Here is a 24,623-nt window from a genome sequence, read left to right on the forward strand (position 1 = left end):
CATCTGTACTGTTGTCATGTTTTCATGAAGAGAACATGACATTCTATCTAATGTATTTATCTTGTTTTTTTGTCTGTGAAAAATCAATAAACATGTTGATCCCACAAATGTCAGTTACTCTGATACGGATCCCAGTACAGTGGATCGTTCCCAATACATTATCATAACAGTAGGGTACACTAAATGTAGTCCTGTGGTGATATAACATTTGAGTGGTCAAAGCGCAAACACTCAAATTGCTTCAATGAATGTCCAGGTAGATCTCACAACCATCTAGATAAGTTTGAGGTAGTTTTATGCGCCATAGGCAGTAGCTGAGTAGTGAAGTGTGCTCTGCCTTTTGTATTTTTTCAAGCAACCACAAGAGGGGAGCCGAGAGATGTATCTCTGCAGAACAGGCAGGAAGGCAGGCACAATCTCCTTCTGCCACATTTTTATTTCTTTGTCTCATGTTTCCTCTCTCTCTCTCTCCCCCTCCCACCCCCTTTCTCTCTCTCTCTCTCTCTCTCTCTCTCTCTCTCTCTCTCTCTCTCTCTCGTTCTCTTTCTCTCTCTCTCTCTCTCTCTCTCTCTCTCTCTCCCTCTCTCTCTCTCCTCTCTCTCTCTCTCTCTCTCTCTCTCTCTCTCTCTTTCTCTTTCTCTCTCTTTCTCTCTCTCTCCCTCTCTCTCTCTATTTCTCTCCCTCCCTCTCTCTCTCTTTCTCTTTCTCTCTCTCTCCCTCTCTCTCTCTCTCTCTCTCTCTTTCTCTCCCCCCCTCTCTCTCCAACTGACCCTTTCCCTTATTTGCAACATAGCCTAAGTTGTTAGGAGTGATCTCTCTCTCTCTCTCTCTCTCTCTCTCTCTCTCTCTCCCTCTCTCTGTCCTGTCCTAACCCTCTCCTTGAACCCATCCAGCTAATGGGTTGTTATTTTCCACTCCCTGTTGTCTACTGCCAATGAGGTTATCACAACTAAGTCTTAAATCTATTGTACCGTCCACACAAAACTTTCCTGTGTGAGTGTGCGTGCGTGTGTACATGTGTGTGTGTTTAACTTTACATATATGTATGTATGTATGTGTGTGTGTGTGTGTGTGTGTGTGTATCTGTACAGTACCAGCCAAACGTTTGGACACACCTACTCATTCAAGGGTTTTCCTTATTTTTATAAGAATTTGTTTATAAGAACTGACTTGCCTAGTTAAATAAAGGTAAAATAAAAATAAAAAGCTCTTACACAGCCTGGAGGTGTGTTCTGGGTCATTGTCTTGCTGAAAAACAAATGATAGTCCCACTAAGCACAAACCAGATGGGATGGTGTATCGCTGCAAAACACTTATTGGTGTCCTTTAGTAGTGGTTTCTTTGCAGCAATTCAACCATGAAGGCCTGATTCACGCAGTCTCCTCTGAGCAGTTGATGTTGAGATGTGTCTTTTACTTGAACTCTGTGAAGCATTTATTTGGGCTGCAATTTCTGAGGCTGGTAACTTGAATGAACTTATCCTCTACAGCAGAGGTAACTCTGGGTCTTCCTTTCCTGTGGCGGTCCTCACGATAGCCAGTTTCATCATAGCGCTTGATGGTTTTTGCGACTGTGCTTGAAGAAACGTCCAAAGTTTTTGATATGTTCCGTATTGACTGACCTTCGTTTCTCTTTGCTTATTTGAGCTGTTTTGCCATAATATGGCAAGTCTTTTACCAAATAGAGCTATCTTCTGTATACCACCTCTACCTTGTCACAACACAACTGTTTGGCTCAAACGCATTAAGAAGGAAAGAAATTCCACAAATTAACTTTTAACAAGGCACACCTGTTAATTGAATTGCATTCCAGGTGACTACCTCAAGAAGCTGGTTGAGAGAATGCCAAGAGTATGCAAAGCTGTCATTTAAGTAAAGGGCGGCTACTTTGAAGAATCTCAAATATAAAACATATTCTGATTATTTTAACACTTTTTTTGTGTTATTTCATAGGTGTGTCTAAAATGTAGTACTGTATGTACTGTATGACTGGCACTGTATGTATGTCTGTGTGAGTAGATGTACATGTTTGTGTGAAATTGTGCATGTGTGTGTATTTGTACCTGTGTATGTGTGTGTCTATGCTTCTGCTTCCTCTACAAAGCCTGAGACTTATGTAAAGATAAGAATCTATGCTCACCGTGGTTTTATTTTAGGGACAGCTGCTGACACGTCCACATGAACAAAATTAAAAACAAAACCAGCTACGCTTGAACATCAGTGGGACTCAACTCCATTGCTGTTTATTTTTCACATTTCCTTCGATTTGAAGGAACCGTTGCACAATTTGTTCTCAGCGCAGCAGTGGCCGTCTGAGCCAGTGTTTGATCAGCTTCGATGTTTCCTGTCCAAACACACAGCAACTGGAGGGAACTGTGTTTACAAAGCGGAGCTCTGCAGTCAAGGCCTGTGTGAAGTCTCAAGGCCGTGGAGACACATGTTTAGTATTTCTGCTTTTATCTGGCTCCATCAGCCTAGGTATGAGTATAAACAACCTAGTCTGGTCAGACATAAACAAAAACACACACGTAAATATGATTCGCACACACTCACGCACGGGAAAGCACGCACACACACACGCCGCACTTCCAGTCCCCACAGTGTGAGCATATTCAAACAAACTGATTTCCAGAGACCTTGAAAGACAGAATGAAAAACAGGCCTGTTTTTTTCCAACTGAGGTTTGGGATAGTAGAGATGGCTGAATGCAAGACTTTAACACTACAAGACCTAGTGGGCTTGTACATAAAACCCTACCACTCCATTGCATTTCAAACTTGTAGGCTTGTATTGCCAGAGAGATCAAAAACACACAAAGAAATCTACATATTTTAGCAATGTCTTTACCTGACCAGGTAACAACCAAAATATGATGTTTTTCCCAGGCATTGATGTCGTAAATAAAACAGATTTACCTGGTTGTAATATACTTAACTGATAGCTCTTAAACTAGACTTTTACCAAAAAAATACATCTCATGTCAAATTTGACTCATTGGGATTTAGCAACCTTTGCGGTTTTCTGCTTGAGTGACGTACAGAGTATCAGGCCATCAAATCTTTCTTCATTTGTTTTATGAACTAAACCAAAGCAAATGTCTGGATGCTAAGTTTGATGAATAACCTCCATAGAGGAAACCTTGATCATTACTTTGTGTTTGGCTAACAGAAAGCAGACAGTCTGATGTCCCAGTGAACGAGAAGAAACCACAAAAGGAGAGCGGGACTGAAAAGGAAAATGAAGGACAAGGTGAGGACAATTCAAAAAGAGAAATAAACTTCTGCTCTGTCGAAACAGTGGCGCAGTGAAGCTATCAGTCGGGGCTGAATAGGAGCTCTGGAGTGTCTTTCAGGGGTTCATAAAGTAATTTCCGGGACACAAAGAGCTTTTAACACAGAGGTCGAGAGAGGCAAGGACGCAGGATTTCATCACACACAAGGCCGCTGTGATTCTTGTGACTGGCACAGGCTTTGTGCCTTTCTCCGCTGTCACTATTTTCCTCCAGAACGAAACCTTCATAAAATGTTGTCTGGTTAATTGTCAGGTTGATGTGTGTGTGTGTAGTCTGTATAATTAGAGAAAACCTTAGTGTCCCTGCTGAAATAGACCAGTATAGGCTGGGGACCAGCCTTCGTTGTGTTTTCGCTGGTATCCAGCTGCCGTTGTGCTTTCACCAGTGACCAGCCTTCGCTGTGTTTTCGCTGGTATCCAGCCGCCGTTGTGCTTTCACCAGTGACCAGCCTTCGCTGTGTTTTCGCTGGTATCCAGCCGCCGTTGTGCTTTCACCAGTGACCAGCCTTCGCTGTGTTTTTGCTGGTATCCAGCCGCCGTTGTGCTTTCACCAGTGACCAGCCTTCGCTGTGTTTTCGCTGACGACCATTCTTTGTTGTGTTTTTGCTGGTGTCCAGCCTTCGCTGTGTTTTGGAGATTGGTCACCAGCGTACGGGCATATGCTGGTCACTAGCAAAACCAGCATCAAGTCACATTGTGCTGGCTTGCAAAAGGATTTTGAAATCTTATTGGAATCCAACATGGTTGGGGATATCCAACAATTGGAACTTTTATTCACCCACAATATGCAATCAGAATGACTGCCAGTGCTAGAAATGAGACTCCCTGAATCAATCAATGTATATTCAAAAACACAGATATTGAAGCAGACTGCGCTGACCAACTAGCAAGTGTCTTCACTGACATTTTCAACATCTCTTTGTCCGAGTCTCTAATACCAACATGTTTTAACCTCTTACACTTATGGTGGCGCTATTTCATTTTTGGAAGAAAACGTTCCCGTGAGACTCCCTGAATCAATCAATGTATATTCAAAAACACAGATATTGAAGCAGACTGCGCTGGCTTTTGTGAAAATGTTGCCAACTAGCTATGCTAGCTTTGTGTCTTCACAAATTAGTCATTTCTATGGTTCAAAAGCATCTGAGATGACAGTTTGTCCGAGTTATTTTAATTTTATTTGCTTTTCAGAAATAATTAACAACATTAGTTTCCCGGATCCGGGATGGGGAGTTTCAGACCACCACCATAGTGCCTGTGCCCAAGAACACCAAGGTAACCTGCCTAAATGACTACTGACCAGTAGCACTCACGTCTGTTGCCATGAAGTGCTTTGAAAGGCTGGTCATGGCTCACATCAACACCATCATCCCAGAAACCCTAGACCCACTCCAATTTGCATACCGCCCTAACAGATCCACAGATGATGCAATCTCTATTGACTTCCACACTGCCCTTTCCCACCTGGACAAAAGGAACACCTATGTGAGAATGCTATTCATTGACGACAGCTCAGCGTTCAACACCATAGTGCCCTCAAAGCTCATCACTAAGCTAAGGACCCTGGGACTAAACAGCTCCCTCTGCAACTGGATTCTGGACTTCCTAACGGGCCGTGCCCAGGTGGTAAGGGTAGGTAACAACACATCCGCCTCGCTGATCCTCAACACAGGGCCCCTCAGGGGTGCGTGCTCAGCCCCCTCCTGTACTCCCTGTTCACTCATGACTGCAAGGCCAGGCCAGGAACGACTCCAACACCATCATTAAATTTGCCGATTGACACAACAGTGGTAGGCCGGATCACCAACAACAATGAGACAGCCTATAGGGAGGAGGTCAGAGACCTGGCCATGTGGTGCCAGGACAACAACCTCTCCCTCAACGTGATCAAGACAAACAAGATGAATGTGGACTACAGAATAGGAGGACTGAGCACGCCCCCATTCTCATCGACGGGGCTGCAGTGGAGCAGGTTGAGAGCTTCAAGTTCCTTGGTGTCCACATCACCAACAAACTAACATGGTACAAGCACACCATGACTGTCGTGAAGCGAACACGACAAAACCTATTTCCCCCTCAGGAGACTGAAAAGATTTGTCATGGGTCCTCAGATCCTCAAAAGGTTTTACAGCTGCACCATCGAGAGCATCCTGACTGGTTGTATCATTGCCTGGTACGGCAACTGCTCAGCCTCCGACCGCAAGGCACTACAGAGGGTAGTGCTAACGGCCCAGTACATCACTGGGGCCAAGCTTCCTGCCATCCAGGACCACTATAACAGGCGTGTCAGAGGAAACCCCTGAAAATTTTCAGACTCCCAGACACCCTAATCATAGACTGTTCTCTCTGCTACCACATGGCAAGCGGTACAAGAGTCTTCTAAACAGCTTCTACCCCCAAGCCATAAGACCCCTGAACATTTAGTCAAATGGCTACCCAGACAATTCACATTGCCTCCCCCTCTCCTCTCCTCTCCTCTCCTCTCCTCTCCTCTCCTCTCCTCTCCTCTCCTCTCCTCTCCTCTCCTCTCCTCTCCTCTCCTCTCCTCTCCTCTCCTCTCCTCTCCTCTCCTCTCCTCTCCTCTCCTCTCCTCTCCATTGTCATCTATGCATAGTCACTTTAATTAACTCTAACTACATGTACATACTAACTCAACTAGCTGTGCCCCCGCACATTGACTCTGTACCGGCACCTCCCTGTATACATTGTTATTTTCTACTGCTCCTCTTTAATTAATTGTTACTTTTGTCATTTTGAAACTGCACTGTCGGTTAGAGGTCCGTAAGTAAGCATTTCACTGTCTGCACCTGTTGTATTCGACGCATGTGACTAATACAATTTGATTTGATTTGACATTTAAAAAAATCTAACTGTAGTAGAGCATACTGGGAAATATGATAAGGATGGGCATGGTTTTGCAGACCAGCTTGACCAGTGGTATTCAACTCTTTCCTTAAGAGGTCCGGAGCCGGCTAGTTTTCTCTTCTACCTGATAATTAATTACACACACCAGGTGTCCCAGGTCTAAATCAGGTTGTGATGAGAGGGAACAATGAAAATCGCAGTGGAGCTGAGTTTGACGGAGCTAGACCATGCTGGACCAGCATACACTTTAGAACAAAGTGGTTCTTGAGGGGTTCTTTGGGGGGCATATCAGGAAGGGTTCTTTACTGCTGTGATGGTTGTGTAGAACCATCCTGTTCTTTCCCTTTTTACTATGTTTTCCTTTTATGCCATGAAACGCTACAGTGTTAAATTAGTTCCTGTAATTGTATGGTACACTACAGACTACTGGTTGCAGTGAAAGTAAGGTAAACAACAACAAGTAACTGTATTTTTATAACTGAATGAATGTGTTATTGCTGTAAAAGGACAGTATGCTGCTGAATGCTGGTTACTTGAGACTATACTCGCACATGAGATTTGAACTCACAACATCTTGGTTGCTAATGACCTGAACTTCCTGCTACGCTACCAGGTCTGTGGGCATGACAGAGATTGGCCACAGATTTAATGGCAAGAATACAGTTCTGCACTTTTTCTATCCAACATTTTGAACATAAGGCACAATCATCCCTGTGATTTGAAATGTAGTTGGGGCCAATGTACCAGTGGGGATCATTAGTATATTTTGTGGCATGGTCCAATTTATGAGTATTTGTGCCAGACATCAGTGGAAGTGTTGTACCAGTTTAAGTGGTTGATGATTATGTGGCTGATGGTTATGTTGTTAGAGGCTGAGCATGTCTTTTAACATGGTTAGTTTTGCAATCTGTAACTTAATGTAAGTTATTTGCCTTGAAGTTGTGGTGAATATTGCGTTATTGAATTAGGAACCAGCTGTCAGTAGGTTATTGTAATATTCACAGTAACTTAATAGCCACTAGCTGTTTTTTACGTGCTATTAACTCACTGGCAACTAGCTGCCAGTAGCTTACTGCACCTTTAATTATATGTTCTTATTACAGGAAATCTTACAACATCAGGTGATAACGATTAAGCATTCTTTGTTGTGAGCAGACCCAGCCTCATCTGGCCTCAATCTCTGGATTGGCAGCAATTTGACTTTAGTGCCACAGCTTCAAGTCAGTGAGCATGACAGAGATCAGCCACAGTAAGTTACTGTGAATTTTACAATAACTACTTGCAGCAAGCGGACAGTTAGTTATTGAAAATGACATGAATATGAACTTCCCAATGACCAACTGCCATTAAGTTACTGGAAAATGCACAGTAACCTCAATCTCTAAAATTCTGTAGCTGAGCTTTAACTGATGGCATTTTTTTATTATGTTACTTAGACTGATGCATGGTTGCGTCACCAGACTCAGTGTAAAACACTGTTGAAGTACAGTAATATGGCTACAGGTTCACCTGCCTCACCTGCCTCATTATGTCTGAAATTCTTGATAATATATGTGATATCAACAGAGAGGTATATTTTATTGGTGACCTAAATATTGACTGTCTTTCATCAAATTTAAGCCACTCAAGCTGTTCACAGAAAAAGCTTCAAACTGTAACCAGAGCCTGCAACCTGGTCCAGGTTATCAGTCAACCTACCAGGGTATTTACAAACATAAAATAAATGAAATAACCACTTTTATTGACAACATATTCAATAATGCTGTAGAAATCTGCTCTAAAGAAGTACCGACACCCATCAGATATAGTGATCATAATATAATAACCATATCTATGAAAACCAAAGTTCCAAAGACTGGACCTAAAATAGTGTATAAGTGATCATACAAGAGATTTTGCAATGATTCCTATGTTGAACATGTGAAAAAATATTTGTTGGTCTGATGTGTGTAATGAGGACCATCCTGACGCTGCACTTAAAGTATGTCGCGTGTGCTCCCTCTCCGGCCTCTAGGTCACCAGGCTGCTCGTTATGGCGCACACCTGTCACCATCGTTACGCACACCTGCGCGTCGTCAGACTCACCTGGACTCCATCACTTCCCTGATTACCTTCCTTGTATATGTCACTTCCTTTGGTTCTTTCCGCAGGTGTTATTGTTTCGGTTTCATGTCTGTGTGCTGTTAGTGGTTCATGTCTGTGTGCTTTTAGTGGTTCATGTCTGTGTGCTGTTAGTGGTTCATGTCTGTGTGCTGTTAGTGGTTCATGTCCGTGTGATGTTAGTGGTTCATGTCTGTGTGTTGTTCGTGGTTCATGTCTGTGTGCTGTTAGTGGTTCATGTCTGTGTGCTGTTAGTGGTTCATGTCTGTGTGATGTTAGTGGTTCATGTCTGTGTGCTGTTAGTGGTTCATGTCTGTGTGCTGTTAGTGGTTCATGTCTGTGTGATGTTAGTGGTTCATGTCTGTGTGCTGTTAGTGGTTTATGTCTGTGTGTTGTTCGTGGTTCATGTCTGTGTGCTGTTAGTGGTTCATGTCTGTGTGCTGTTAGTGGTTCATGTCTGTGTGCTGTTAGTGGTTCATGTCTGTGTGTTGTTCGTGGTTCATGTCTGTGTGCTGTTAGTGGTTCATGTCTGTGTGTTGTTAGTATTGTTTTTTATTTTGTATTATGTCCTGTTTATTTTATTAAAACACCCACTCCCTGAACCAGCTTCCTGACTCTCAACGCATATCGTTACAAAGTATTTATGAAATTGCTTATTCCGGTTACTAATAAGCAGCACCCATTAAGAAAATGACTGTTAAAACGGTTAAATTCCCATGGATTGATGAAGAATAGAAAACATGTATCCTTGAGAGGGATGAGGCAAAAGGAATGGCAAATAAGTCTGGCTGCACAGGGTCAGCAGTGCTCTACTTGCCTCAAGGATATGCCAGCTTTGTCCTCTGTACTAAAGAGACAGCGCCAGACATGGTCAAACCACTTTTACCGTTGCTGCCTCCTGGTCCGTCCAAAGAAAAGGATAGTGAGAGAGAGGGACACAACCCAAGCCTCGTTGTGTAACGAAGCGAAACCAAAGATTGCATAACAGGGAGTGCCCCACCTACATTTCAAAATGCAGTGAAAGTAAGGTAACAAGTAATTTTTCAACATCTTAATTAATTAATTAAACTATAAAATACATTTGTTTTCAGTAGCCAGTAACTTACTGCCAAATTACAGGTAATTGTTAAGTGTTCCATAAGCATATCTGGAGTACCCTATAAGTACCATTGGTTCTATTTTCTTAGGACAGGGGTTATGGAGGCAAAACCATAAACAACAACACACACACACAGTGATAGGGCAACATCAGAAAAGGTGACTGGACTCAGGTTAATGTACAACACTGGGGCCCCACAAGGGTGCATTCTGAGCCGTCTCCTGTACTCCCTGTTCACCCATGACTGCTTGGTCATGCACGCCTCCAACTCAATCATCAAGTTTGCGGACGACACTACAGTGGTAGGCTTGATTACCAACAACGACGAGACGGCCTACAGGGAGGAGGTGAGGGCCCTCGGAGTGTGGTGTCAGGAAAATAACCTCACACTCAACATCAACAAAACAAAGGAGGTGATCATGGACTTCAGGAAACAGCAGAGGGAGCAGCCCCCCTATACACATCGACGGGACAGTAGTGGAGAGTGTAGTAAGTTTTAAGTTCCTCGGCGTACACATCACGGACAAACTGAATTGGTCCACCCACACAGACAGCGTGGTGAAGAAGGTGCAGCAGCGCCTCTTCAACCTCAGGAGGCTGAAGAAATTTGGCTTGTCACCAAAAGCACTCACATACTTTTACAGATGCACAATCGAGAGCATCCTGTCAGGCTGTATCACCGCCTTGTACGGCAACTGCTCCGCCCACAACCGTAAGGCTCTCCAGAGGGTAGTGAGGTCTGCACAACGCATCACCGGGGGAAAACTACTTGCCCTCCAGGACACCTACACCACCCGATGTCACAGGAAGGCCATAAAGATCATCAAGGACAACAACCATCCGAGCCACTGCCTGTTCACCCCGCTATCATCCAGAAGGCGAGGTCGGAACAGGTGCATCAAAGCGGGGACCGAGAGACTGAGAAAGAGGTTCTATCTCAAGGCCATCAGACTGTTATTAAACAGCCACCACTAACATTGAGTGGCTGCTGCCAACATACTGAGTGGCTGCTGCCAACTCCAGCCACTTTAATAATGGAAAATGTATGTAAAAAATGTATCACTAGCCACTTTAAACAATGCCACATAATATAATGTTTAAATACCCTACATTACTCATCTCATATGTATATACTGTACTCTATACCATCTACTGCATCTTGCCTATGTCGTTCTGTACCATCACTCATTCATATGTCTTTATGTACATATTATTTATCCCTTTACACTTGTGTGTATAAGGTAGTTGTTGTGGAATTGTTAGGTTAGATTACTCGTTGGTTATTACTGCATTGTCGGAACTAGAAGCACAAGCATTTCGCTACACTCGCATTAACATCTGCTAACCATGTGTATGTGACAAATACAATTTGATTTGATTTGTATATACTTCAAGGGCAGCCCTTCTAATTAGATATTAATTTACATCTGTTCAGAAGCCACAACGCTTATCCTCATTGTTGAGATGGCCTTGAGAAGGTCGGTTGTTTGTGATTACATACACTGGGCGACCTAGCTTCGATGCCCTAGCTAACACACTGGAACGCTCAGAGCTGCTCTGTATCCGGCTGATTGAAATGCGGACACACACACACACACACACACACACACACACACACACACACACACACACACACACACACACACACACACACACACACACACACACACACACACACACACACACACACACACACACACACACACACACACACACACACACACACACACACACACACAGAGAGAGAGAACAGGAGAGCACACATTCCCCGGTCAGTTAGCAGCTCAAGGTCTGTGCGCTGCCTGCCTGTGTCGGGCGAGTGACCTTGGCTCAGCCAGAGTCCAGGAGAGAGACCTTGAGAGACAGCAGGCCAGCAAGACGGGGCTGAGAGAGGGAGCAGAGAGGGGGACAGGCAGACAGCAGACCATAATGGGCTAATGCATCTCCACATATCACCCCATACCCTATACTGATGATTTGGACATTCTACACACATCTACTTTAACACTCACTGAAAAGCATCTGTGTTCAGGGGTTGTAAACTGTTTAGGGAAGAGAACCAAAGAAAAATAACCTCATTTTCAGGGGAACAGAAACAGAACTGGGAACTAAAGTTATCTCTTGAAAAATAACCTCATTTTCAAAATATTCCTAATATCTAATTGTGTGAACAGATAAACATAACAAATAATTAGTAGACTGCAAATTGACCGCAAGTAGCACAAACAGATATAATATTTAATTAAAACATAATCATTTCAAACATAACTTACATTTATATACGATCACATGTGCCTCTATTATACGTGGGAATATTTGGGAACACATTTCCAACATTAAAATCACTTGGAGCTGATTTCCTGCTGATTTTACTGTGTTTTATGTCCAACATTGAAAATACAAAAAACAAACAAACAATGAACAACATACAAGTTTATAGCAGGTCCTAATGGATTTCATTGGTTGACTTTAAGTGTTTACCCACAATACTATCATTCATATTACATTACAAGTAGGGGGAAATAGTCTATTCTGTCTATTCTGTATTTTTTCCCCTATCTATCTTTTCTTCCATTACTGCCTCTCCCTCTATTTCCCCCCTCCTCTATCAGCCAATCCCCCCTCCTCTATCAGCCAATCCCCCTCCTCTATCAGCCAATCCCCCTCCAGCCAATCCCCCTCCTCTATCAGCCAATCCCCCTCCTCTATCAGCCAATCCCCCCTCCTCTATCAGCCAATCCCCCCCTCCTCTATCAGCCAATCCCTCCTCCTCTATCAGCCAATCCCCCCTCCTCTATCAGCCAATCCCCCCTCCTCTATCAGCCAATCCCCCTCCTCTATCAGCCAATCCCCCTCCTCTATCAGCCAATCCCCCTCCTCTATCAGCCAATCCCTACTCCTCTATCAGCCAATCCCCCTCCTCTATCAGCCAATCCCCCTCCTCTATCAGCCAATCCCCCCTCCAGCCAATCCCCCTATCAGCCAATCCCCCTCCTCTATCAGCCAATCCCCCTCCTCTATCAGCCAATCCCCCTCCTCTATCAGCCAATCCCCCTCCTCTATCAGCCAATCCCCCCTCCTCTATCAGCCAATCCCCCCTCCCTGCTGTCTGTTACTGGCACGGCAACGTTGTTATTAGTGTCCTAATTTACGTCCTTATGCAAACATGACCTTGTCCGCTCGGAGCCCACAGGCAGAATATTCATACGGAAGTCACCATGAGACCAATAAAGGATGACACATGCACAGACATAGATGACCTCAGAACAGCCATTTCATAGTTCACAGAGCACTACAAACACACACATGCACGCGCAGATAGACACACACCCTGATACACGTACACACAACGTACCTCCACACCCCTTTGGAGCAGACTGACATTGGATTTACATAAAAATATATATTCTCCCATGCTGAGTGCGTACATTAGTGGGTGTCTGTATCTATGTGAGGGCTATACATAACAGGAGGCTATACGTCACATTTTTACATAGAATCTACATACACAGCAAATTCTTCAGTGTTAAAACCAAGACTGACAGTATTACATAACACTGGGCCAGTGTCTATACGGGTTCACACTTTTAAGTTTTAAATTAGCACTGTGCTTAGTGCTGATGCTGTTACACTTTGTCAGTGTTAGGGAATTAAGACTTTCAGTGTTACATGCAATAACACCTCATATAGTATTTTTAACACAAAGTGTAAACTGAGTGTACAAATCATTAGGAAAAACCTTCCAAATATTGAATAGCACCCCTGTCACGGTCGTCGAAAGAAGTGGACCAAAGTGCAGCGTGGTGAGCGTACATTTATCTTTTATTTAAAATGTCACCAACAAAGCAAGAAACGAAGAAACAACCATGAAGCTTACAGGGCTATAGTGCCACTAAACAAAGTCACTACCCACACTGAAAGGAGGGGGAAAAAAGGGCTACCTAAGTATGATTCCCAATCAGAGACAACAATAGACAGCTGTCCCTGATTGAGAACCATACCCGGCCAAAACATAGAAACAAAGAAACATAGAAAACAAAACTTAGAATGCCCACCGCACATCACACCCTGACCTAACCAAATAGAGAAATAAAACGTCTCTCTAAGGTCAGGGTCTGACAACGCCGTTGTTCCCTCAGAACTGCCTCAATTAATTGGGACATGGACCTAGCACCATATCCCGTTCAAAGGCACTTAAATGTTCTCTTGTCCACTCACCCTTTGAATGGCACATATTTTAAGTTGAAAAAAATAAAGGAGAGCAGGACACTCTGGGAGCTCAGATGCAAAAATATTTATGTCCATATTTATGTGATTTTTGTGATTTTGCTATTGTAAATGTTTGTAGGCTTATGTAGCCAAATTGTATCTATGATCGTACACTATCAATTTATGTTTTCTTGTATGCTATTTTAATATATGAGAATTAACCAATGATATCAGGCCACACCCGGCCATGATTACAGTGTGTGTCTTTTGACACTATATAAATGAGTCACTCCACAGTGTTTGTCCTTACACCCTGATGAAGACAGCTTGTCTGTCGAAACGTTGGACATAAATACTTTTGCGTCTGAGCTCCTAGAGTGTGTGGCTCACCTTCATTATTTTAAGAGGTCCACTCCGCTAGCCAGCACCTCGCCTAAATAGCTGAGTTTCTTTCGCCTCTACATAAGTTAACCTGTCTCTTCTCCTTCATCTATGCTGACTGAAGTGGATTTATGTGACATCAATAAGGGATTATAGCTTTCATCTGGATTCACCTGGTCAGTTTATATCATGGCATGAGCAGGTGTTCCTAATGTTCTGTACACTCAGTGTAAATAGTTTGCACCAATGGTGTTATGCAATATCACCTCATATCTATAGGAATTTGAACCATCACACCAAGAGGTCCATATCTATTGACAAGGTTACTCAGTGTCGGTATAAGAACACCACAATAATATTTACAAGTCTTGATTTCTACATGCTCTTTTGTAAACATTTATACAGACTAACCTCCAATATAATTTCCCAGTGTGCCTTTTTAAATTGTAGTTACCACCCGCGACTGTATTTGTTAGTGGCAGAGACATGGTTGTTGAATTTGTTCATTTTCAGTCCTGTGGACTTCACCATATGAATTTCTACTCTAGGTGAATGTTATCATTAAAATGGAACTGTTCATGACAATACATTACATACTAATATTGAGTTGCTCCTCTTGCCCTCAGAACAGCGTCAATTCACCGGGACATGGACTCGAGAAGGTGACCGGGACATGGACTGGGACATGGACTCGAGAAGGTGACCGGGACATGGACTCGAGAAGGTGACCGGGACATGGACTCGAGAAGGTGACGACTGAGTTCCACAGGGATGTTGGCCCATGTTGACTCCAATGCTTCCCACAGTTGTGTCAAGTTGGCTGGATGTCCTTTGGGTGGTGGACCATTCTTGATACACACAAGAAGTTGTTGAGTGTGAAAAACCCAGTAGGGTTTTGACACAATCAAACCAGTGCACCTGGCATGTACTACTTTCAAAGACACTTACATATGTTGTCTTGCCAATTAGCCCTCTGAATAGCACACATACACAATCCATGACTCAATTGTCTCAAGGCTTAAAAATAATTTGTTAACCTGTCTCCCCCCCTTCATCTACACTGATTGAATTCGATGTAACATTCACCTGCATTCAGAATGACTGTCAGTGTTAGGAATATTAATAATGACCTAAACCATTTAAAGTGGAACAACCATTTCAGTAACAGGTGCAATACATCTGATTGGATTAGTTTAGAAAAATATATGTTATTTATCTTTGTGTAGCATAAGGTTAATACATCAACCAATGTACATGCAAAAACACATTCACTACATGACCAAAACTATGTGGACACCTTGCTGAACTTCTCATGCCAAAATCCTGGGCATTAATATTGAGTTGGTCCCCCCCCTTGCTGCTATAACAGCCTCCACTCTTCTGGGAAGACTTTCCACTAGATGTTGGAACTTTGCTGCAGGGACTTGCTTCCATTCAACCACAAGAGCATTAATGAAGTTAGGCACTGATGTTGGGAAATTAGGCCTTGCTCGCAGTCGGTGCTCCATTTCATCCCAAAGGTGTTCAAATGTGTTCGATGGAGTTGAGGCTCTGTGCACAGGGGCATTGTCATGCCGAAACAGGAAAGGGCCTTCCTCAAACTGTTGCCACAAAGTTGGCAACACAGAATCGTCTGGAATGTCACTGTATGCTGTAGCATTAAGATTTCCCTTCACTGGAACTAAGGGGCCTAGTCCAAACCCAGATTAGTCCGTTGGACTGCCAGATGGTGGAGCGTGATTCATCACTCCAGAGAACGCGTTTCCACTGCTCTAGAATTCAATGGCGGAATTCAAAAGCTTTACACCCCTCCAGCCGATTCTTGGCATTGCGCTTGGGGATCTTATGATTGTGTGCGGCTACTAGGCCACTAAAACCCATTTCATGAAGCTCCCAACGAACAGTTCTTGTGATCATGTTGCTTCCAGAGGCAGTTTGGATCTCGGTAGTAAGTGTTGCAAAAGAGGACAGACTATTTCTACTAACTACACACTTCAGCAGTCCTGTTGAACTGTTGTTGCTCCTAGATGTTTCCACTTCACAATAACAGCACTTACAGTTGACCAGGGCAGTTCTACCAGGTCAGAAATGTTCTGAACTGACTTTTCAGAAAAGTGGCCACCTTGTGATGGTGCCACATTGAAAGTCACTGAGCTTTTCAGTAAGGCCATTCTACTGACAATGTTTTGTCTATGGAGATTGCGTGGCTGTGTGCTCGGTTTTATACATCTGTCAGCAACAGGTGTGGCTGAAATTGCCAAATCCACTAATTTGTAGGGATGTTCGCATACTTTTGTGTATATAGTGTGCATTAAAAACAATCCTAAGCAATCTAGCTGCAGTAGAGCATGCTGGGAAATAATGATGGGTGTGGTTTTGATGGGATTGTTTTACTCTCCACAGAGTAAAACTGACACAATCACACTCTTACACTCTACACTGGTTATTAACACCAACACTGGGGTTATTTACACCACTAGGTAACATTGGCCAATTTGCTGTGTACCGTAAGTAGTAGGCTAGAGAGGGGAGATAGAGAGCAAAAGAAGAACAGAGAGAGAGGACAAAAGAAATACATGGAGTAAAAATCTGGATCGTGAACCTGAGAAAGAGGTAAAGGGAAATATTTAAAAAAGCACAGAATAGAAGAAAGGGAGAGGAGTAGCAAGAGAAAAGAATAGAGAGAGAGGAGAATAGAGAGAGAGAGAGGAGAATAGAGAGAGAGAGAGGAGAATAGAGAGAGAGGAGAATAGAGAGAGAGAGGAGAATAGGGAGAGAGAGGAGAGAGGAGAATATTAGAGAGAGGAGAATAGAGAGAGGAGAATATAAGAGAGAGGAGACGAGAGAGAGAGAGAGAGAGAGAGGAGAATAGAGAGAGAGAGAGGAGAGAGAAGAATAGAGAGAGGAGAATATAAGAGAGAGGAGAATAGAGAGAGAATATAAGAGAGAGGAGAATAGAGAAAGAGAGGAGAATAGAGAGAGAGAGGAGAATAGAGAGAGAGAGGAGAGAGGAGAATAGAGAGAGGAGAATATAAGAGAGAGGAGAATATAAGAGAGAGGAGAATAGAGGAGAGAGGAGAATAGAGGAGAGAGGAGAATAGAGAGAGGAGAATATAAGAGAGAGGAGAATAGAGAGAGAGAAGAATAGAGACAATAAGTGAATAGAATGAAGTGGTGAGAGAAGAGAACAGCTTTTACCAAACTAGGGGTCTGCTAGATGTGGTCTGCTAGATGTGGTCTGCTAGATGTGGTCTGCTAGATGTGGTCTTCTAGATGTGGTCTTCTAGATGCGGTCTGCTAGATGTTGTCTGCTAGATGTGGTCTTCTAAATGTGGTCTGCTAGATGCGGTCTTCTAGATGCGGGCCTCTAGATGTGGTCTTCTAGATGTGGTCTTCTAGATGCGGTCTTCTAGATGCGGTCTTCTAGATGCGGTCTGCTAGATGTGGTCTTCTAGATGTGGTCTGCTAGATGTGGTCTGCTAGATGAGGTCTGCTAGATGTGGTCTGCTAGATGTGGTCTTCTAGATGCGGTCTGCTAGATGTGCTCTTCCAGATGTGGTCTTCTAGATGCGGTCTGCTAGATGTGGTCTTCTAGATGTGGTCTGTTAGATGTGGTCTGCTAGATGTGGTCTGCTAGATGTGGTCTTCTAGATGAGGTCTGCTAGATGTGGTCTGCTAGATGCGGTCTGCAACATGTGGTCTTCTAGATGCGGTTTTCTAGATGCGGTCTTCTAGATGAGGTCAACTAGATGTGGTCTGCTAGATGTGGTCTGCTAGATGTGGTCTGCTGGATGTGGTCTGCTGGATGTGGTCTTCTAGATGTGGTCTTCTAGATGCGGCCTGCTAGATGTGGTCTTCTAGATGTGGTCTGCTAGATGTGGTCTGCTAGATGCGGTCTGCTAGATGTGGTCTTCCAGATGCGTTCTTCTCAATGCGGTCTGCTAGATGTGGTCTTCTAGATGTGGTCTGCTAGATGCGGTCTTCTAGATGCGGGCTTCTAGATGTGCTCTTCTAGATGTGGTCTTCTAGATGCAGGCCTCTAGATGTGGTCTGCTAGATGTGGTCTGCTAGATGTGGTCTTCTAGATGTGGTCTGCTAGATGTGGTCTGCTAGATGTGGTCTTCTAGATGTGGTCTTCTAGATGCGTTCTTCTAGATGCGGTCTGCTAGATGTGGTCTTCTAGATGCGGTCTTCTAGATGCGGTCTTCTAGATGCGGTCTGCTCGATGTGGTCTTCTAGATGCGGTCTTCTAGATGTGGTCTGCTAGATGTGGTCTTCTAGATGCGGTCTTCTAGATGCGGTCTGCTAGATGTGGTCTTCTAGATGCGGTCTTCTAGATGCGGTCTTCTAGATGCGGTCTGCTAGATGCGGTCTGCTAGATGTGGTCTGCTAGATGTGGTCTTCTAAATGTGGTCTGCTAGATGCGGTCTTCTAGATGCGGGCCTCTAGATGCAGTCTGCTAGATGCGGTCTTCTAGATGCGGTCTGCTAGATGTGGTCTTCTAGATGTGGTCTGCTAGATGCAGTCTTCTAGATGCGGGCCTCTAGATGCAGTCTGCTAGATGTGGTCTGCTATATGAGGTCTGCTAGATGCGGTCTGCTAGATGTGGTCTTCTAGATGTGGTCTGCTAGATGTGGTCTTCTAGATGCGGGCCTCTAGATGCGGTCTGCTAGATGTGGTCTGCTAGATGAGGTTTGCTAGATGCAGTCTGCTAGATGTGGTCTTCTAGATGAGGTCTGCTAGATGTGGTCTGCTTGATGCGGTCTGCTCGATGTGGTCTTCTAGATGCGGTCTTCTAGATGCGGTCTGCTAGATGTGGTCTGCTAGATGAGGTTTGCTAGATGCAGTCTGCTAGATGTGGTCTTCTAGATGAGGTCTGCTAGATGTGGTCTTCTTGATGCGGTCTGCTCGATGCGGTTGTAATAAACAGAGCGGTTTATGTTTTCTTCATGATTAAATATTAAATTAAGGTTCAATAAATGTTTTAAATACAAATTCACACAAATGTGGCTCACAATATTCACACAAATAGTTTGAACAGTTTATTAAGCTAAAAACATTAGGACCCCATCACTGAAAGATAAGACTAAGGAACACATATGTTCCCTCTACAATGCCCACAAGCCGCTCATGACTGGTTAGAACAGAGTGGACAAGAACAGGCACTAAATCAGACTGGGGAACTGTTCTTTTCTATACAGAAGATCTTCTTACCTGATGATTTCCTTTCTGATGTATTTCAGTCACTTCAAACCAGACTTCCTTCAGATTGAAATACTGTCAACAGTACTGTCAGACTGATTTGTAATAGACTGTCATAGCCCCAATTTAAAAAGTAAACAGTGGCCGTTGATTACGTAACCTTTTTTGCAATGTGGGGTCATTAACATTTTTTGTTATCAAAATGTCCAACATTTTCGAAACCCCTGCTGTAAAGGAAGCAGAAGCAGAGACAGACAGATGTGTATGGATTCAGTAGCATGTTGCAGACTTATGGCTTTGACCTTGACTACCTCGCCCCCTCCCTCCTCCTCCCCCATCTTCCCCCTGTCCTTCTCAACCTTGGCTAATCCACCTCTTCCTCCACTTACTCTGTCCTTTCACCAGCAATGGCAATGGCAGGTGCATGAGTGCGCGTCTCTGTAGTTTGAGAGACGACTCACATAGTACTTTTTTTATAGATTGCTCTTTGCTTCTTGTTTATTTTGCTTGTTATTTATATACCGTGCAGTACAGTCTCTAATAATGAATTGTGTCTACCTTACTCTCTCTCTCTCTCTCTCTATCTCTTTCTATCATGGAGTCATTATGGGTAAATCCAGTAGTTAATAAATGTAGTTCAGTGACAGTTCCATCATCTCACAACTCACAACCTCCCAATGAACAAACAAACACTGCCTACTGTTTACCCCCTTTACACACACACACACACACACACACACACACACACACACACACACACACACACACACACACACACACACACACACACACACACACACACACACACACACACACACACACACACACACACACACACACACATACACACTCTCTCTCTCTCTCTCTCTCTCTATCTCCTCCCTCTCCTACAGACCCTTTTCCTCTCTCCCTGTCCCCCACTCTCTCTCTCTCTGTCTCCATCCCTCTGTCTCTCTATCACTCTCACTCTCGCTCTCTCTTTCTATCTTTCTGTCTCTCTCTCCCTGTCCCCCACTCTCTCCTCGTTCCCCACTCTCTCCTCGTTCCCCACTCTCTCCCCCCTCTCTCTCTTCCTCCCTCGCTCTCTCAGTCTCTCTCGCTCTTTCTCTCTCTCCTGTAACAGTGTACAAGGTTGGTACACAAACCCAAGGTTGGCCTGCTCACAGCAAACAAAGCAGCAAATGCCAAGCAGCCTTGACTGCATGTGGGAGAAAAGTACTGTGCTACACAGCAAATTGGGCAGTGAGTAAAACAGTCCCATCAAAACCACACCCATCATTATCACATTTCCCAGCAACTATGCAGGTTGTTTTTAATAAATTAATAAATGCATAAACAGAACCAGTCAAAAGTTTGGACACACCTAGTTTTTCTTTATTTTTACTATTTTCTACATTGTAGAATAATAGTGAAGACATCAAAACTATGAACTAACACATATGGAATCATGTTGTAACCAAAAACATGCGTTTTCCAAAAGTCTTGAAGGAGTTCCCACATATGCTGACCACGTGTTGGCTGCTTTTCCTTCACTCTGCAGCCCAACTCCTCCCAAACCATCTCAATTGGGTTGTGGTCAGGTGATTGTGGAGGTGAGGTCATCTGATGCAGCAATCCATCACTCTCCTTCTTGGTCAAACAGCCCTTACACAGCTTGGAGGTGTGTTGGGTCATTGTCCTGTTGAAAAACAAATTACAGTCCCACTAAGCGCAAACCAGATGAGATGGCGTATCGCTGCAGAATGCTGTGGTAGCCATGCTGGCTAAGTGCGCCTTGAATTCTAAATATATCACTGACAGTGTCATCATCAAAGCACCCCCACACCATCACATCTCCTCTTCCATGCTTCACGGTGGGAACCACACATTCAGAGATCATCCGTTCACCTACTCCGCGTCTCACAAAGACACGGCGGTGGTAACCAAAATCTCAAATTTGGACTCATCAGACAGATTTCCACCGGTCTACTGTTCACGGCTCATGTGTCTTGGCCCAAGCAAGTCTCTTCTTATTATTGGTGTCCTTTAGTAGTGGTTTCTTTGCAGCAATTCGAACATGAAGGCCTGATTCAAGCAGTCTCCTCTGAGTAGTTGATGTTAACATGTGTCTGTTACTTGAACTCTGAAGATTTATTTGGGCTGCAATTTCTGAGGCTGGTGACTCTAATGAACTTATCATCTGCAGCAGAGGTAACTCTGGGGCTTCCTTTCCTGTGGCAGTCCTCATGAGAGCCAGTTTCATTATAGCGCTTGATGATTTTTGCGACTGCACTTGAAGAAACTTTCTTGATATTTTCTACATTGACTGACCTTCATGTCTTAATGTAATGATGGATTGTCGTTTCCCTTTTTTGAGCTGCTCTTGCCATAATATGGACTTGGTCTTTCACCAAATAGGGCTATCTTCTGTATACCATCCCTACCTTGTCACAACACAACTGATTGGCTCAAACGCATTAAGAAGGAAATAAATTATTCAAATGAACTTTTAACAAGGCACACCTGTTAATTGAAATGCATTCCAGGTGACTATATCATATCAAGACTGTTTCAAAGACAGCTTTTTTCCATCTACGTAACGTTGCAAAAATCTGAAACTTTCTGTCCAAAAATTAATCCATGCATTTGTCACTTCCAGGTTGGACTACTGCAATTCTCTACTTTCCGGCTACCCGGATAAAGCATGAAAATAAACATCAGTTAGTGCTAAACATGGCTGCTAGAATCTTGACTAGAACCAAAAAATGTGATCATATTACTCCAGTGCTAGCCTCTACACTGGCTTCCTGTTAAGTCAATGGATGATTTCAAGGTTTACCTGCTAACCTACAAAGCATTACATGGGCTTGCTCCTACCTATCTCTCTGATTTGGTTCTGCCATACATGCCTACACGTACGCTACGGTCACAAGGCGCAGGCCTCCTAACTGTCCCTAGAATTTCTAAGCAAACAGCTGGAGGCAGGGCTTTCTCCTATAGAGCTACATTTTTATGGAATGGTCTGCCTACCCATGTGAGAGACACAGACTCACTCTCAACCTTTAAGTCTTTATTGAAGACTCATCTCTTCAGTAGGTCCTATGATTGAGTGTAGTCTGGCCCAGGAGTGTGAATGTGAACGGAAAGGCACTGGAGCAACAAACCACACTTTCTGTTTCTAAATGGCCGGTTCCCCTCTCTCCTGGGGAAGAGAGACAATCCCTCACTGGGAGTATCTCTCTAACCCGATTACAGGGGCTGAGTCACTGGCTTACTGGTGCTCTTCCATTCCGTACCTAGGAGGGGTGCGTCACTTGAGTGGGTTGAGTCACTGATGTGATCTTCCTGTCTTGGTTGGCGCTCCTCCCTTGGGTTGTGCCGTGGCGGAGATCTTTGTGGCCTATACTCTGCCTTGGCTCTACTCGGATGGTAAGTTGGTGGTTGAAAGTATCCCTCTAGTGGTGTGGGGGCTGTACTTTGGCAAAGTGGGTGGGGTTATATCCTGCCTGTTTGGCCCTGTCCGGAGGTATTGTCGGATGGGGCCACGGTGTCCCCCGACCCCTCCTGTCTCAATCTCCAGTATTTATGCTGCAGTAGTTTATGTGTCGGGGGGCTAGAGTCAGTCTGTTATTTCTGGAATATTTCTCCTGTCTTATCCGGTGTCCTGTGTGAATTTAAGTATGCTCTCTCTAATTCTCTTTCTCTCTCTCTTTCTCTCTTTCTTTCTTTTTCTTTCTTTCTTTCTTTCTTTCTTTCTTTCTTTCTTTCTTTCTTTCTTTCTTTCTTTCTTTCTTTCTCTCTTTCTTTCTCTCTTTCTTTCTCTCTTTCTTTCTCTCTCTTGGAGGACCTGAGCCCTTGGACCATGCCTCAGGACTACCTGGCCTGATGACTCCTTGCTGTCTCCAGTCCACCTGGCCGTGCTGCTGCTCCAGTTTCAACTGTTCTGCCTGCGGCTATGGAACCCTGACTTGTTCACCGGATATGCTACCTGTCCCAGACCTGCTGTTTTCAACTCTCTAGAGACAGCAGGAGCAGTAGAGATACTATGAATGATCGGCTATGAAAAGCCTACTCACATTTACTCCTGAGGTGCTGACCTGTTGCACCCTCAACAACCACTGTGATTATTATTATTTGAACCTGCTGGTCATCTATGAACATTTGAACATCTTGGCCATGTTCTGTTATAATCTCCACCCGGCACAGCCAGAAGAGGACTGGCCACCCCTCATAGCCTGGTTCCTCTCTAGGTTTCTTCCTAGGTTCTGGCCTTTCTAGGGAGCTTTTCTTAGGCACCGTGCTTCTACACCTGCATTGCTTGCTGTTTGGGGTTTTAGGCTGGGTTTCTGTACAGCACTTTGAGATATCAGCTGATGTAAAAAGGGCATTACAAATCAATTTGATTTGATTTGATGATAATTCCTGCTTTAGTTTTAGCTTGTAAGCAGGAATCAGGGTTTGCCAAATGGAGTGCGAGGAAGAGCTGTGTGTGGAGTAAAGGTGGTCTTTTTTCCCTCTGGTTGCACATTTAAATAACATGCTGGTAGAAATTAAACCTGGTTGAGAGAATCCCAAGAGTGTGCAAAGTTGTCATCAAGGCATAGGGTGGCTACTTTGAATAATTTCACATATAAAATATATTTTGATTTGTTTAACAATTGTTTGGTTACTACATGATTCCAGATGTGTTATTCCATAGTTTGCATGTACATTGATTGATTAATCGTACGCTACACAAAGATAAATAAAATACATTTTTCTCAACTAATTCAATCAGTTAGTTTGATTTATTACACCCGTTACTGAAATGGTTACCATACAAATGTAACTGTTTAACACAATACATATATCATACGGCCTGACTATGATTGCAATGTTTTACTCTAACACAGTACTGTTCATTGATGGGAAACCAAGGCTTTCTGAAGGCTTCGTCGCTTTCACCACATTCTGTCGGAAAAACAGTTGATTACTCTCAGAAATAAATAACAGTTTTTTGTGTGCCTATAATCAGTTGAAGTACCATGTCTGCATCTTACATTGTGCTTCCCTTTGTTGCCTTCAGGCTTACTCATTTGTCAAAAACAGAATGTATGGCATTATTTAGGATGCTTATACTACAAATAAACAAATGATTCATACATTGCAGAAAGTGTGATTTCAACTATACAGTGCCTTCGGAAAGTACTCAGACCCCTTTACTTTACCACATTTTGTCAAGTTAAAGCCTTATTCTAAAATAGATTAAATAAATAAAAATATTCAGCAATCTACACACAATTACCCCATAATGAAAAAGCAAACAGGTTTTTAGAAATATTAGCAAATTTATTAGAAATAAAAAACCAGAAATACCTTATTTACATAAGTATTCAGACCATTTGCTATGAGACCCGAAATTGAGCTCAGGTGCATCATGTTTCCATAAATAATCTTTGAGATGTTTCTACAACTTGATTGGAGTCCACCTGCGAAAAATTCAATTGTTTGGACATGAT

General features: G+C 43.5%; 1 protein-coding gene across 1 annotated transcript in view; it reads left to right on the forward strand.

The window, feature by feature from the left end:
* LOC135546952 (TLR adapter interacting with SLC15A4 on the lysosome) overlaps nucleotides 1-102 on the forward strand; it is a 2,022-nt gene extending 1,920 nt beyond the window's left edge. Inside the window, exon 2 of the mRNA XM_064975509.1 lies at nucleotides 1-102. This exon is cut by the window's left edge and continues 1,564 nt beyond it. The gene's annotated coding sequence lies outside the window, so the exon portion shown is untranslated.
* The last annotated feature ends 24,521 nt before the right edge of the window (nucleotides 103-24,623 follow it).

Source organism: Oncorhynchus masou, chromosome 10 (assembly GCF_036934945.1).
Source record: "Oncorhynchus masou masou isolate Uvic2021 chromosome 10, UVic_Omas_1.1, whole genome shotgun sequence".
In the NCBI taxonomy this organism is placed as follows: Eukaryota; Metazoa; Chordata; class Actinopteri; order Salmoniformes; family Salmonidae; genus Oncorhynchus; species Oncorhynchus masou.